The following is a 13,074-nucleotide window of genomic DNA, read 5'->3' on the forward strand; positions in this document are numbered from 1 at the left end:
GCAACTGATTATTTTACAAAATGGTCAGAAGCGCGGGCGACGAGACAGGACAATGCAAAAGAGACTGCAAGTTTCCTCTTAGAGCAGATTATCTGCTGTTTCGGTCCACTGAAGGAACTAGTGTCGGACCATGAAATCCACTTTTTGAATAAAGTGATCAAAAGCCTGTCTGAAGCTTGGCAAATCAAGCACAACAAAACGACCCCCTATAATCCGCAAACAAACGGACAAGTCGAAAGCATTAATAAGCAGCTTGTGGGTATCTTGTCTAAAATAGTCTCTGAGAATAAACGAGATTGGGACAAGAAGTTGTATGTGGCAGTATGGGTGTACAATACAACGTTCAAGCGAGCTACTGGCCATACTCCATTTAAATTGGTTTATAGGGAAGAGTGTGTGTTACCCCTCAAAATTGAGTTGCCAACCATACGGTTTGCAATTAACCACTCTTTGGGAGATGAGGATGCACTCTTTGAATGTTTCACAACCATAGCCCACCTGGATGAGCTGAAATTGCAGAGCTTATTACACCAGGAGGTAGCTAAACGTCAAATGAAGCAGTTGCACAACCTTAAAGCAAAGAAGTATACCTTTAAAAAAGGGCAATTAGTTCTGTACTACGCTGCGCATAGGGAGCTATTTTCAGGAAAGCTGGAACCTAGCTGGGATGGCCCCTACAAGATTGTCAGGATAGGGAAAAATAAGTCTACATCTCTACTAGCTGATCTACAGGGAGTAGAATTTACAAATAAGGTTAATCTTAACAAGATTAAACCTTATTATTTCTAAGTATACTAACACGGAAAAATGCATTGCAGCTCCATGCTGGGGCTGATTTGAGACCTGTAAAAGAGCTTAAGCTGGTTGATGGGGTGGTTAATCCCTTATTTGGAGCACCCATATCTAGAGCAAAGGATACAAAGTGATTGAGCAAGAAGATAGAACCTTTGTGTGGGAGATCAATGTCTTATGCCATCACTGCTTACGAATGTTGGCAAGTATCCCTGTTGAGTTTAATGAAGAAGGGAAGGTTGGGAAAAAAATAAAAGCGAGCGCTTAAAAAGGATTAAGTCTTGCCTTGCAAGGGCTTGGTAGGTTCTTGGGTACCGAGAAAGGACCCAAAGGCCGATGCCCTGTTCTCCTTGGGTCACTACGCTCCAACTCCCTTCTTTTTACACGCCGGAGTATGGAAAAATAAAAGCCAAAAAGAAGAAATGTGCTAAAAGAAAATATTTCTTGATCAGGCTATAGGAGTCCTCACCTACTAGGAGCTCTTGGTTGTGTTGTCCTTAGTTAGGTAGGTAGTTCAGACCACCATTTAGGATGACCTCTCTGATAGCTCTTTGTGGCTTGGCGGTATTGGAGTAGTCTGTTGGCAACTAGCTTCAAACTTCTGGATAGATCATGCTAGGCCTACTCCTCACGGATTTCATGCCTTGGTTTCTTCAGGGGTAGGGTGAGCATCGTGCTGTGTTTATTGTGTATCTATTTTGTATCAGCTTGATGCTTCCTTTGGTTGTTTATGTGCATATCTATTCGTGGGATTCGACGGACTGAGTCACCCTATCCCATAGTCGCCAATGAGAGCGGAGTTTTGAGCCCGAAATGTGCCTAAAATTTGCCAAAAATTTTAAAAGTCAAGGGGAAAATAATCACCATCGAAGGCGGCAGCTGCAAGCAGGTCAATTTTAAGCGGCAAGTCGAAGATGGGTTCGAAAAGTGCTCGTGAGATACCCCCTTCGGTCGCAGATTTTTCATAATTTTTTTGTCAGTCAGAATGGACTCTGGTCAGATCCAGGCTGTGCAGGACTTCGAGCTGGACATATTAAAATTTTCGGCACTCAGTTTGGACGCCGGACACGGGAGTTATGCCAAAAAAGGGCCTAAGAGGGAGGAATGAAGAGGTGTGTCCCTCTTGGGGACCCCTTGGCCCCAAATTTTCACAAGATGGGGAGGGGGGTCGGGGGGCGTTTTTTGGTGAGGAAAAAAAAAAGAAGGGAGGAGACACAGATTCAACGATGAGGGAGAGAGAGAGAGAGAGAGAGAGGGCCATGGACACCTCAATATACTACCTATTTTGATCTCAGCCATGGATTCCCAAATTTTTCAACTCTCCATCTCCATCTCCGCCTTCGCGAATGGCTGCTCGAATGGAGAGATGCAGAAATAGTATTTCTCTCTCCTCCTCTCCCCTGCAAGGGGCAGTTCATGCGTGGGAGAAGAAATGAAGCACGGTTGACGAATGCTTATCCGACGTGGTATCAGATTACTTTCAAACGGACATGGGGCTAAAGATGACTGTCCGAAGATGTGCTGGTCATTAATTGAGGGCTGAATCATAGACCCGCAACAAATTCCAAAACCCGCAACCCGAAAAAAATACATGGTAATTCATTTTTATGAAGAAAAATTGCTTCTTTGTGTTATTTGTTTGCCCTAATGTTGTTCCCATTGGATGAAAATTCATAAGAACATTGTTTGGGTGTGCTTTAGCAATCCATGGTATAAAAAACTGAAAACTGAAAACTGAAATGCTGATATTAATTTTCTAAAACCCGCAAAACACGATTTTCATGAGAAAAATGGGGTTTTTAGCAATATAAACGAGTAAACATGGAATAAAATACCAACAAAACCTACAATTGTGATGTTCAAAAACGTAAGAGCCACAGCTCACAAATATCACTAATTTTTTGTAATTTTTATTGATGAAAAATAGGGAAAAATAGTAGAAAATAAGGAAAAATGGGATTTAAATAGAGAAAAACTGGAGGATGATCAAGATTTTTTTTTTGAAAATTATGTACATGTTTGTGAATGTATAATGTGGGTAAAGCACGAGGATTTGCCTTGGTTTATCTTCAATTCATGTGTTTTAGTGTGTATTTACCACTTTTCCTATGAGAAACACACATAAAACAACCCTTTCACCTATCAACGCATGCAAAATATTAAATGGTAGGGAGAGAGGGGGGTTTGAGTGTTGAAACATAAACTGAAATATAATTTATGTGTTGCATCATGCATATAGGACGTCGTTTAAAATAAAGAGAAAGGCAGCACGAGTGTAAGGCTCGATGTCTTCTCTCATCGCAGCACATAAACGTTAGCGTGGAAATCATGGAAAGAATGGATTGGCACAATGCACAAGGCTATTTTTCTCTTGTTTGAGCACTTAACCATACACACCTTTGCATTGAGCATCGTCAAATGGTATCAGTGACAGACTCCTAGATGTAGAGCAATTGATTTGCCGTAGGACTTGACCAACACAGAGTGAGAAAGGACAACCCAAGCCGTAGGTTTAATCAGTAGGTCCTGGGGGATAGTCAGTGAGGATTGGTACATTCCTGGATCGTTAAATATATTGGTACCAAGAGCAGACTGTGTTACACATGTGCTTCATGTGTTAGCGATGCATCGAGGGGGCAATCCCCGAGGTGTAGGAGAGTCGCAGTGGGGCCACGGCAATCAGCCAATGGGGTACCTCTTTATGTTATTCTAGGTGGTGATTTACACCTAAATGTGCAAGGTCTCCCTTTGAGGAGTTTGAGAGGGTTAAAAGTTGGACTAGAGATAAAATACAAATGCAAGATATCCGTTAGATAGCAAAGCAATGTGTCCCATAGACGCTCCTGGCCACTAGGCCGTGGGGGTTGTCGAGTGCATGAGGTCCGGCTAGTGCCATAGCCAGTGCCGGCCCATTTTAGGTCCCATCAAGAAGGGCCTCTAGGCCATTACCACTAGAAAAGAAAAAAAGCCTCGTGATGTAGACATTGCAATCACTTGGCAAACGAATGATGATAATGCTCAAGCCATTATCAAACTGGAGCTAGACGATAGTTATATCTACCATGTGGATAACTGTGATACTTCACAGGATACATAGAAGAGACTGGACACTTTGTTTGGTGCACAATCTAAGTCATCAAAGTATGGTCTCTTGATTGAATTTTTCACGCTTGAAATGAAATCCAACACATCACTTGCCACACATCTAAATTACATGAAAGGACTTCTAACCTAGCTTCCAGGAATCAACATTAAAATGGAAGAATATGTTTACATTGGTGTTCTACTTAAAAGTTTGCCTCCTGAATATAATAATGTATCAACAACTCTAATCAATATGCCAAACCCTGAGCTTGTTGATATCCAAGCATCACTATTAGAGGAGGAAAAGAAGCTAAAAACTAAGGAAGAACCAAGCACCTCTAGAGATGAACAAGCATTATATGTTGGCAACATGTACAAAGGCAAGAAGGATCAGCTCTTCTGTGACTTCTACAAAAGGACCGGACACACCGAGAAGTTCTGCCATGCCAGAAAGAAGTCCCAAAAGGCCTATCTAGTTGATGTTAAAGAATAATAATAATATGGAGTAAAAGAAGAAGAAGAAGAAGAAGACCACCAAGAGAACAACAGACCTCATTAGTCCTTCTATGCAGATAGACTCTTTTAGCCTTATATTTCCTATCCCTAATGCTTCAGGCATACTCTTGTTAACTCCTCATGTAGCCTTGTACTACATCCTCTATACACTTTATTAGACCCCTATTACAGCCTTTGGATTTCCATCATGTTTATGGTACCCACACTTAGCCTTTTCTGCGATAGCCTCTGGTGTTTTGCCATGTTTATGGTGTGCCCACACTTTGCAGGTGTTGCTTTCACTAAAGCCTCTATATGCTTTGTACTTCTAGTTGTGATTGAGAAGGGGTTTTGAGATGTTTGAAATCACACCTACTTAAGTCTCTTTGTAAGGAGCAGTGAGGGCTCAAGACTAGAATCCCGTATGCACAGTAGGAGAAGTGCTACCATCCAGTTTCCTATAAAGCATTGTACTTGCTCTCTTTTCTAATGCAATGTCATAGTACTTTTTTCCTTCAGTAAAATCTATGTGTCATTGTCAGTCAATAAACAAGATTGCGTTTATGAGTCCAAGCTTCCATCTTGGAGCTAATTCACTTGTGTAACAATCAGTCATGTCAGTGTCTTCATGAACTCACTCTTTCTCTTCCAACCTCCATAGCTTCTGCATCTATCATGCTCTAGATCCCACATCTTTGAATGTTGCAAATGCTATCTACTTGGAATGCTATTACATCTAGATGTTCTACTACAAGATTAGGGATGTATTTGACATGCATATAAGCTGAAACACATTGGTTACTACATATATTTACTGTTACAGGTTCTTGGACTAAAATTGTCATACACAACTAAGTGGTTTGCAAAGAGTTAGGCATTTACAAGTTGTATATAAATGGCATTGAATACTACTAGAGGTATGGAAAATGCTAAAGGCATTGGCAATATCACTAAAATTGTGGGAGAGAAGCTTGATAATAAAAACTTTGCTTTGTGGAAGTTCAAGATGCAAAATTTCTTGATTGCCAAAAGCTATTGGGATTTGTGTACGGAAGCTGAAGCTGAACTTAAACTGCCTAAATGGAATCCAACTCCTAATCAGTAGAGAGCTCATTGATAGTAGTTGGAAAGAGCAAGCAAAGTGTTACACTGGTTCTCTTTATGCATTTGTGATGCGAGGCTATGCAAATTACAAACTATCAGTGATGCTTGGGATATTCTCATGAAGAATTATGGCAATTTTACTCATGCAAGTCAGATGGTTCATTGGAAAGGTATAAAGCCTAGCTAGTTGCAAGTCAGATGGTTCATTGGAAAGGTATGAAGAATTATGGCAATGGGTTTATAAAGTGAAATGCAAGTCAGATGGTTCATTGGAAAGGTATAAAGCCTAGCTAGTTGCAAAGGGATATGCACAGCAGTATGGCTTAAACTATGAGAATACTTTTAACATGGTTGCAAAGATGGCAACCATAAGAATAGTCATCACATTAGCAGCTTCTAAGGAATGGAAGTCATGGCAGATGGATGTCAAAAATTCATTCTTGAATGGTGACTTGCTTGAGGACGTGTATATGGAACAGCCTGAGGGCTATGTACACCCTAACTATCTAACACATGTATGCAAGCTGAAAAAGGCCTCATATGGGTTGAAATAGGCACTGGGAGCATGGAATGCTTGTATCAGTACTTATTTACAATAGCTTGATTTTTAGATGGATCATGAAGACCATAGCTTGTTTACAAAGAAGGCAGAGAATGCTTATTTTTTCTTGGTGATTTGTGTGGATGGTTTGATCATCACTAGAGATCATGATCATGGTATTACTGAAATTAAGTCATGGCTACAGGCTGAATTCAAGGTGAAGGATCTTGGAGAGCTGAAATACTTCCTTGGGATTGAGGTTATGTCTACACCTAAGGTATATGATTGTTGCAAAAATAGTATGCTCATGGACATGGGATAATTTGTCAACATTATGTGTTCAGAATTGATGGAAAGATTAGGATTGGAAATCCAAAAGGATGCCTCCACAACTAAACAGAAAAGTAAGAAAGTTGCAGCTCAAGTCAAAGCTGACCAAGTGAAAAGAGAGAACATATCTATTAATGGTTATGCCTTGGAGATCAAGCATATTGTGGAAGCTCTTAGAGCTTTCAATGTGGTAGTTGATGATGATGATGTTGTGCATGCATACTTAGATGGACTTGGAGATGAATATAAGAGCTTTAGGTGATCTATGAATACAAGGAATGATATCCCTAATTTTGCAATCTTGATTTCTACATTGATCCTTGAGAAAAATCTTAGCTTGGATTCCTCTTCTTTTCAAAGCAAGAACAAGTCTAAACAAGTGTTTTAATCTACTCATAGAGGTAGACGTCATGGCAGAGACCAAGGTGGTGGTTGTGGTCAAAGTTATGATGCACAAGATAAAGAAGGACAATCTTTAGGAAGAGGAAGTTAAAGAGGCCAAGTTTTAGATTCTAATAGGAAACTTGGTGATAATAGGGAGTGTTGGCATTGTGGTTAGATAGGCCACATTTCTAAAAATTGCTTCAAAAAGAAGGGTGAATTAGAAATGGAAAAAAACAATAAAGTAATTATGCATCTAGCAGTAGAAACAATGATGACAGAAGTGGATAATTGTTTGTTATGTAGCACTTTATGAATACTATGACAACTGATGGTTCATCAAAGAATGATATATGGTATATTGACTTCGGCACCTGTAACCATATGACTTTTCATGGAGAGTGGTTTAGAGAGATGCACACTCTAGAGTCTCTGGACTATGTGGAGATAGGGGATGATACAGCTCATCACCCCATTGCTCATGGTGAAAATGTTCCTTTGAGTATAAAGCATAGTAAAACTAAGTACTTAGTTGATGTACTGCATGTACCAAATATTACAAAAAAAATTATTTTTGTTAGTCAGATGGTAAAATACGGATTGTAGGTTTGGTTCATATCTAGTGGTTGTTGTTTAGAAGATCTCAAAAATGATTGTAGGTTGATTGGCAGAAGGGAAAACTAATGGTATATTGTTTGCTCTTGATGCAAGTCTACCTGAAATGGATGCTACCATGTTTGCATAAGGTTTAGATGTTGTGGCTGATATTGATATGTAAAGGGTCTCCTCAAGATTGAATTTGAGATAAAGGATTTGGGATAGCTACTCTATTTTCTCAGCATAGAGATAATCAGGAGGCTAGAGGGTATATGGTTGTCACAAAGATAGTATGCATTGGATATGTTGAAGGCGTATGGTATGGCAGAATGCAAGCCTATTTCTCTACCCTTGGATATTAAAGCTAAGCTTAGTGCACATGAGGGTGACTTGATTGAGGATGTCACTATGTATTAGAAGATTGTGGACAACCTTATGTTTTTTATAATCACTAGACCAAACCTAAACTACATAGTTGGTTTAGAGAGTCAATTTATGTAGCTTCCATGGAAACCACATATGGATGTAGTGCAGTGCACGTTACACTATATCAGTCCACATTGGACGATACCTTATTCTATGGTGTAGGTGTACCATTGGACTTGCATGGTTGCACAAATGCAGATTTTATTGGTAGTATTTAAGACAGGAGGTCTACTAGTGGTTTTATGTTTTCCTTTGGTAGTGTTGTTGTTACTTGGAGTAGTAAGAAATAGATGACATTTGCCTTGTCCAGAACAAAGGCAGAGTACAAAGGTGCTACAATTGCAGCATGCGAGGTAGCTTGGTTATGCAAGCTACTTGATGATTTGGGGATGCAGGTGGACGAGAAAGTTATAATTTACTATGATAACATTAGTAGCATTCCATTGGCTAGGAACTCAATGTAACATGCATGGATCAAACACATTGAGGTCCATTACCATTTCATTTGGAAGTGGGTTCTAATAAGTGATATCAATGGTTCACGTCACAAAGGATCAAGTTCTTGACATTTTCACAAAGGCTATAGTGATGAGAAGCTTCAATGCTTCAAGACTATACTTAGAGTTCATGAGCTCATGCTGAGCTCGAGGGGGAGTATTGAGATATTGAGCTCTACATGAGCTAGTATCCACTATGCACCTTAGTGATATGATAGGATATTATTCATCGGGCATGTTATGTGATCAACATGAGGATGTGCCAATGATTCTATAGTTGGCCTATACACAAACAGTCCATCCTTGGTTATGGCATATTCATAGTGCCACCTCTTCTTTTCTTAGTGACTTTACACTTAGTGATCACATGTACGTACATTGTGGTACTTTCATATTAGTCTTTTATCATGTTGTAGACTTGTTTTGTGTGGGAGAAGAAGAAGATTTCAACCCTATCTATCTGTGTTCTCAAGTCTCCATTACTTTTGTGTATGTGATCTTGGATTCTTAACCTTTCTCCCCTCTTGTTTGTGTTCAAATGGCAAGCCAACACTGGAAGAAGAGAGTAGGAGCTCATCCCATCCATATTAACAATGGCCCAAACTTACACATCATTAGTGGTTACCCTCTATATGACCTACCAACACCGACCATGCAGTGACACCCACGAGATTACAAAGTGCCATGAGACTTGCATAAGTATAGGAGGGGGATACTGTTAATCCCCTTCTGGGAAGGCATAACAGAGGCACAAAGAGAAATGAAAAAATTGGAATGAAAAGAGAAGCGAAAATCAAATCGTCTCTCCTAATAATTGTATTTTTTTAATGACAAAAAATTATTTTATAAAGAGAGACAGAGAAATTTGCTATAACATCCCGAGTAAGGTATGAGCATAAAGATCTTAACCTAATAAGTTGAAAAAGAGTTGTAAAAAATCAAAGAGTATGTGCATAATTAGTGGAAAAGGCAGGTGTCACATAAAATGTGAAGTTACAGAAAGCAGAGGTTATATAAAGTGAGTGAGTGGTTGGCTTGGTGTTGGTGGTTTTGGGGTGTGGAATTTTGTGGAGCTCTCTTCTTACTTCTTTGCTTGTGTGAGAGAGGGAGAGACTGAGAGAGAAAGAGAGGTAAAGCGTGAGGTAGAGTGAGGGGCTAGAATGGGAGAAGCTCTTTCTTCCTCTACCTCTTCTTCTTCTTTTTCTCTCATATGATGATGCTCATTACTAAGCTTGTGCCTTTGTCTTACTGTTCCTGATTCAGTCTCATGTAGAATTTCCTCCATTTTTTCCTTTGGCATGATCATACCTAGACCACAACTCTTCAAGAGCTCTAGGTAATGGCACTCCATGAGAGTCAATACTATATTTCCTTCCATGAGAGACAATACCAGATGCATTGGGATTATGTTGATATGCATTTTCTCGGAGAGGCGAGTCATAAAAGTAATTCCCTGCATACATGTTGTCCCAATGATCCATACTCATTTTTTCAACCATATCTTGAGAAATATAGGCCCAAACTAAGTTATCTTTGGCTGCACACATAAGTGTATGATGTTCACTACACGCTAGGCATGTCCAATTTCCATTAGAATACAAGTAGAGATGTTTGTAGCAAGTCTCCTAAATCTGTCCAAAATGAAACAACACCCTATAAATGGCCTATTCTTCTCACCGGTTGATCTATAAGCACTCTTTCAAAACTTTAAGAACCTTGGGAAACTCAATAGACAACCAATAGAAATGTTTATCTAGTCACATGGTCTCAATTCTTGAATCAATTCTTCAATTCTTGATGAAGATTGAAGATACCCTACTTAAATCTTATCATGTCATATTGCTTGAGAACAAATGCTACTGAGAACAAGCTATTATTGTTTGAATCTCCCTAGACAAATAGGCAATGGTTATGCCCGTGTGTTGGAGGTTATTGAGATTCTAATAGAAATACCTTGGGAAAATAAGCATTGAGTCTGCCCTTGTGCTAAAATAATACACCTCATAAAATCGTGTGCTCAAGTTGAAATCATAGCCATGTGACACAATCCAAGCCCTACTCTATAGTATACTTTTGATGTAGCAAACCAAGGCATTCAAAAATACATTTCCACAATGGCCTATTCAGAAATCAGCAACACAAGGACATGCAAACACATTTTGTACTTTCAAATCCACATTCCCCCTCCTTGAAGTATATTTGAGTTTGTGTCACTTGTTGTAGATAAGATTGCAACAATGTGCAGCAAAGCATCTATTGCGATGATGTTTCTTAAGGAAGGGAAGGTAGTACTGACCTTTGTGATGAGAGGCCAAGCACTCCTCGGGTAAAACTGGAGCCATGGATTAGCCTTCAGTTGGTCTGATGAAGTTGTTGATTGTGAAGGAGAAGGAGAAGCAAGAAAAGTTACAACAAAAGCCTCAGAAACTGAAGCAGGAAGTGGATGATTTATTATAAAGTCCCGATCACCTCTTTTTTATGCAAACTTTTGAGATTTTGTAGTAATCTCTAGAATTAAGATAGTTTATGTTACTATTTTGGGATATTTAGGCAGACTGAGAGCTCAACATAGATTGAGAGCTTATGGTAAAACAAGCATTTCACCTTAATTTGTGAGTGATCTGGCATGCTTACAAATTCGTAATGCATAGAATATGCTACTAGTAAAGACATTTTGCATGTTTGACTATCCTTGTCCTCATTCTTTTCCTCTTTTAGGTCTCCCTATCAAGCCTTTCATTTGTGTTGCAGTCCCATACCTCTCTATGGATACCTACCTTGGATCTACTAGAACACACATGTACACAGACTGCAATGATGAAAAAGCACTTGAATCCAATGGGCAACAGAAGAAAAGACCTCATCTTGATCAGAGCCCTCAGTTTGATGATGTCGAGTATGGCATCGTGTGCTCTTCTTCGAAGGTCAAAAGCCTAATTGGAAAGGGAGGGCCTCAATCAAGGCATCTAGTGATTTGACCTTGCTTCAAGGCCTACGAGATGCTCAAGGTTGTTCGCGACGCTCGTGTTTCAAGTCCTGTTGATAATGCCATGGGAAAGAAAGAGAGAGAAAGATCTGCCACGGGAGCTCGTAGAAAACTTGAGAAAGAAAAGGGAAACCCTATTCTTGAAAAGTAACCATTGCACAAGTGAGATAGAGCACCCCCTTGGGAAGAGCATGAATTGGCTTACGTGTTTGTGAAAGATCCTGTAAAGACCCCTCAGTATCAATGGCCCTACATTGTCATCACCATTCGATGACCTATGTCTTATTCCTCCTTGGTGCCACAAGTTAACTCTAAGAACCATCAGCTCTCCACCCTTGAGATGTAGGCCCTTCCTCATCACCCAACCACTAGAGTACCAAGGAGCTTCAACGCCAACAAGTTCCACCCCATCTTCAACTTTAGCCATTCATCAACATGAACAGCAACAGTTCCTCCTCTACCAAGGCTCTTCATGGGGATAAATCCTGAAATTCCTCATCTTCAATGCAAGCTAGAGTATGCTACCTTCGACACAAGTGCCATGGGACTGGCACTCGTGTAGGAGGGGGACATAATATTAACAAACATGGATAGGATGCAAGATCGGGTAAATAGCGCGCCGTAATTTTTATTAGATGATTTTGGAAGCATAAAACTGATGTCAACAAGGTGCAACAATGAATTGCACTATTATTTTTGTGATTCGATATATTGCACAATTAATTGATGTGCAAAAATGAGAGTCAAGCTCTCTCCCACGCAAAGCTGTAAGTTCTTTTGATAGCACCACAAGGTTAGAGCATACACAAGTTAATTTACACCTTGGGGGACAAGGTTAAAGCTAAGTAGGCTACATGCACTTTGAGAAGAGTGGTTTAGGACCATGGAAATGGGCTATGAGGCTAAGAAACCCTAAAAGATTGTATGAAAATGATAAAGCTAATACTACTTGCAAAATTTGGGACTGCTTGTTCTTGCTTCTCTTTTCACATGCTTGTGTGACGGTGTAAAGGAGAGGGAGTGACGTGGTAGAGAGAATCTCTTACCATTCTACTTTCTTCATATGCATTTCTTCATGGTGAGAGCCTAGAGGTGAGATGGAGGGTGTTGATGAGATTGAGTGAAGGCCCCATCGCGAAGCCCATATTGCTCTTCTTCTCGCCTTATTGTCCATCTTCTTTCTCGTTGGAACTTGGAAGGTGGGGGATGGGCCGTCTCTCTAGCCGCTGCAAACCTCTGCGGTTCATGCTGCCTTCCTCATCTATCCAGGTCCTTGACATTGACATGCGGCCTTCCTCTGCACGTTGATGAGGAAACGGCGCACTTGCAAGACAATGGCCATAGTCTCCTTGAGGGACGTTGAGCAAGAGAAGAGAGCACAGGCCTGCTTCCTCGCGTAGTGCAAGCGTTTGAAGTCGACGCAGAATTTTGACCTAACTTATGGTGAAACAATGGGGCATCCCCCTCCAGGTTGCGTTGATTTGTAAGAGCCCCCTCAGAGCTAGCGAAGGGGCTACCCCAAAAATTAGGATATGCTGTTTGTCTGTGCCGGGCACACGGTATTCTTTAGTAAAAGGCGAAAGAATAGTTCGCTCTGTGCCCAACACGCAGCTTCCTGAGTCTACTGCCTGGCCAGGGGAGGCCATTTATACTCCCCTTCTCGTGCCTGCGCTGACCGTCCGACCCCCCGCATGTGGGAGGCGACACACTCTCTCTCTCTCTCTGCGCGATGCCTAGCCAGCGCTCCACAAAACACCTACACTTCGTCCGCTATAAACACCGCCGCCCAATATGGCCGCCTTCCTCATCGCTTTTTGATACCACTATGTTTGCTTTTGGCC

The 13,074-nt window shown here is 40.6% G+C and overlaps 1 pseudogene; it reads right to left on the reverse strand.

The window, feature by feature from the left end:
- Positions 1 to 12,733: 12,733 nt before the first annotated feature.
- Positions 12,734 to 12,847, reverse strand: LOC148027427 (U5 spliceosomal RNA; annotated as a pseudogene).
- Between the last annotated feature and the right edge of the window lie 227 nt (positions 12,848 to 13,074).

Source organism: Lygodium microphyllum, chromosome 12 (genome assembly GCF_053477565.2).
Source record: "Lygodium microphyllum isolate KBCC chromosome 12, Lygodium_microphyllum_v1.1.10, whole genome shotgun sequence".
NCBI lineage: Eukaryota > Viridiplantae > Streptophyta > Polypodiopsida > Schizaeales > Lygodiaceae > Lygodium > Lygodium microphyllum.